At 39.1% G+C, this 3,861-nt stretch overlaps 1 pseudogene; it reads left to right on the top strand.

Annotated features, from left to right (window-relative positions):
- On the top strand, positions 1–3,198 carry LOC125548247 (uncharacterized; annotated as a pseudogene).
- Positions 3,199–3,861: the final 663 nt, after the last annotated feature.

Below are 3,861 nucleotides of genomic sequence, written 5' to 3'. Positions count from 1 at the left end.
TAAATTTGGTCCCGGGTTTGTGGGTGCTGCCTCGCGGTTCAACTTGTTTGTGCAGCTTGGGTCCTGGTTCCCTGTTTGGGGGTTTGTTTCTTGTTTGTTTGCTTATTAATTCATCTTCCATAGGGTTTGCTTAACTAAAACTCTACTTCATGTAGGCTTTAGAATCTCTATTTCGGAATGTAGCAAATTGTCTATCATTTAATTAGAATTAATTGCAAAAGTTCCCTTGTTCTGCTAACATTTGAGTTTCATACATTGTTTTTGGTGAACTATACGTTAAGTCGTTGTCTGGCTTGTGGTATTTGTTTGTTGGACAGTTAATCAGCTACTTCTTATGTATCATTAGGTTTTCAAATCTCTCATTTAAGAAGGTACTGATTATCTATTGTCATATAGTTATCGTACAAAGGTTTTCTTAATCACCTACGATTTGAGTTCCACACATTCTCTTCTTAGGTTTTGAACTAGCTTTGTTTGAGAGTTAGAAATTCAATCTAGAAATTATTTCTGAAATAGATATCAAGCTGACAAGTAACTCTTTGCAATGGCTTGGCACTTGTTGTTTTAAGATTTAACACCCATTCCTCTTCTAGAAATAGATATCAAATTGATTAGTTGTACGCTCATATTCATTATACTCGTCCATTGTTTTGATTCCAAATGGTGTAGCAAGCCCCAAAATTCCTACAAAACTGATATATTCACCTAGCAGTGATACCGATATGCATGATCACTGTTGTTTGATTTGGCTTAAATGTTTACCCATGTTCTTTTTATTTTTTACAAACTGAGAGATATGTTGCCTCTTTTGGCCTCCTTTTGTTAGAATCATGTCGCTGTTGGGGCGCTCAGTTTGCTTCTTAAAATTGCTACATGTGTAGTCTAGGGATAAGGTTGCAGCTAGTACAGATTTGCTTTCTTTTGTCTTGAACATAGTACTTTTGTTTTCTTTGCTTAGAATCCTTTCAGGAATCTAGTTTTCTGTAAGGATGATGGTTTTGCTCTTCAGTAACCTACTTTTTTCTGCTCTTGCATGGTATTTTAATTATCTAGTCACCCAGCTCTGCACCCTGCTATTAAACTCTGAAGTGTGGTGGGTTTGGGAAATTTCTAGATAACTCTATTCCTCTCTAGTCTGTACAATACATATACTGGTTTACATGGGCCACGTGGGCCAGACTTATTCACACATATAAGGCCCAACAAACTCTAATACTATTTCATACACTGTTTTTGCTGAACTGGCTATGATTGGAGTAATTTGCTTATTTGACAAGTTGTAATACTCCCTCGGATATGTGTATTATTCGGCATTATGCATTTGCGCTTACTAATTGATTAGTCTGACATAATTAAATATTTTCTTCCAGTTATCAAGCAATTAGGGATCAAATATGGCGTCATGCCAAGAAAGAAAGCGGGCTGAGAGAGAGGCCAGGAAGAAAGTTGCATAGGCTTTCAAGGAAGGAGCTATTTGGAGGTTGAAGTTGCGTATTCTTACTTGGTTAATGTGGATTTTGCTATGCGCTGAGTGGATATCAACAAACCGGGTACATGATGGTCTGCGCATGGCAATTCTAGCAGCGCCATGGACAATCGTATTCTGTATTGCTCTATGGATTGGGTCCGAGATGTTTGCTGGGTTCTTATGATGTACATTTGGCCTCAATGGATGCTGAACCTAGTATGTATCGTCATCTTCCTAAATTTATTTCAGCGAATGGTGATATATAGCCTATATAGAAATACTATAGAACCCCGCACTTGATGATCATGGACTAGTTTATACTCCCTCCTTATATTAGTTTACAGAGGGAGTACTATCTAGGAGAGCAAGAACTAATTTAGCAATCCTTATGTATCAAAGTTGCAGAATTCCTTTTTTTGTGTGTGTTTGGCCACTCACAGTTCTGTTTATAGTCATTAACATCACTATTTTGTTTGTGTGTGTTGCTCTATCTACTGCTTACAGTAATACTCCAATTTCTAGTACGAGTAGTATTAAACTATTAATTCTGTTGCTTGAGTTAATAGATAGCAGAAACCAATCCTATCATGCTTAAACTAATATGCTCCACAATTATTGGTTCGAAGCACATGTCTTTTCATAAGTTGTATGCTGCGAAATAACTTGATTTTTGTGTGTGTATGATCTAAAGATACCCGGAGAGAGATCAGTGAGACAGTATCTGAACAAGTATGGAGTTGTTGATATGCGCCCAATTGAGGGTGGTGGTTCAGCAGTCATCTGCACCAAGTATGGTAGAAATCTGTGGTCAGGGTTTATTAAGGTGATAACTGATGCTCATAACCGGCACCAAAGTTGGGGCGGGCAGTTCACTATGGAGGATCTAAGGATGAGTGGACACCGCTGCCGCATTAAGCGTGAACCCATGTGCGATGGAAGTTTTGCCAATCTGCTATTAGATCTGTCCATGTTGGCTAGGCTATTGCTGGTAGATGAATTTAGAGATTCCCAAGGATATCCAATTAGTTATATCCAGGAACTGTACAACTTGATGGTCTCCCCTATAGTTGGTTCATGTCCTTCAAAGGCAAAGAAGGAAAAGTTCCTTAAATTCCTGCACAACCATCCAGCAGTCAAGTCACCAAGAGCAGTCACGATCCTCATAAGTGCAGTCTTCCAAGCCTATAAATCAATGGGTCAAATAGAGAAACAGAAAGTTGATGACCTTGTGGCTAAGACCAAGCTTACTACTAAGGATCGGAGGGTAGACGCTGCATTGAACTCGTTACTTAACAAGGTGTTGCTATTCAAGTACAACGACCCCAATAACACTCTGACCAGTTATGCTCCCAATTCGTGTGACCTTTTTAGGTTCTTACGGAACTTCCAGCAGCATGGCGGGGATGTAAGTTTTCTCATAATTCGAGTAATCCACACGCTTGTATTTTAGGTGTCGTCTGAAATAACGATATATGTTGTGCATGACAGGCCAATCAGGGTGATAAAAAACAAAACATCTCTAACCTTGAGGAACTGGAGTATATTGCTTCATACAGATTTCCAACTTTCATATCTATGCTTATTGAAGATCTTGTTATGGTGTTGGATATGCAGGGGATGTAAGTCTAAAGTTTGATTTTGTTTGCTCTATTCAAAATTGATGTTCCATCATAACTGATTTGTTATGCAGGTTACAATATGCTTGGGAGAACTACACGTGTTCAGCTTAGAGACTCACAGTAACGAAAGGTAATTCTATCTACTTTAGAGAACATGGAAAAAGTCGTGCTTTCAACATGTCCCAGGTTTGGTGGTCCTGACACTTGTTTTTTTTGGTTGAAATTGCAGAGAGAACACTAAGTGAGAAGCGATTGTCAAGGACATGAGACCTGGGCATGTGGTTGAAATTGCAGAGAACAAGTGAGAAGCGATTGGCATGCAGGCGTGGACATATTCTGAGTTGACGAAGAATTAGTTGTTAGCACTCAATTGCAGAGCGATCAGATTAGCTTTTCTTGTCCTGATGCAGGGTATATCTTCTGTTTAGATGTATGTGCTTATTTTTGGTCACTGACCATTGCTTCGGTTAGCACTCGATCTGTTTCAGACTAATAGAATTAGATGTTAGCACGCTGTCTTAGTTTTGGTCACTGACCATTGCTTCGGTTAGCACTCAATCTGTTTCAGACATCTAGAATTAGCTTTTAGCATGCTGTATGACTAGGCTCTCTTGAATGAGGACACTGCCCCTCTTTTAGCACTACGCTGCTTTGTTACTGGTTAATGGAAGTACTTGTTTTTGGTCACTGACCGTTGGTTCTACTTTGTATGAACTCCTATCTTTTTCATGACGCTGGCTGTTGCTTGTTATTGGTCAATCTGATTCAGACCTC

The sequence above is a fragment of the Triticum urartu genome, chromosome 3A (genome assembly GCF_056163025.1).
Source record: "Triticum urartu cultivar PI428250 chromosome 3A, HENAU_Tu73, whole genome shotgun sequence".
Lineage (NCBI taxonomy): Eukaryota > Viridiplantae > Streptophyta > Magnoliopsida > Poales > Poaceae > Triticum > Triticum urartu.
Note: the sequence above shows the minus strand (reverse complement) of the source record. Positions and strands in the feature narration are given on the sequence as shown.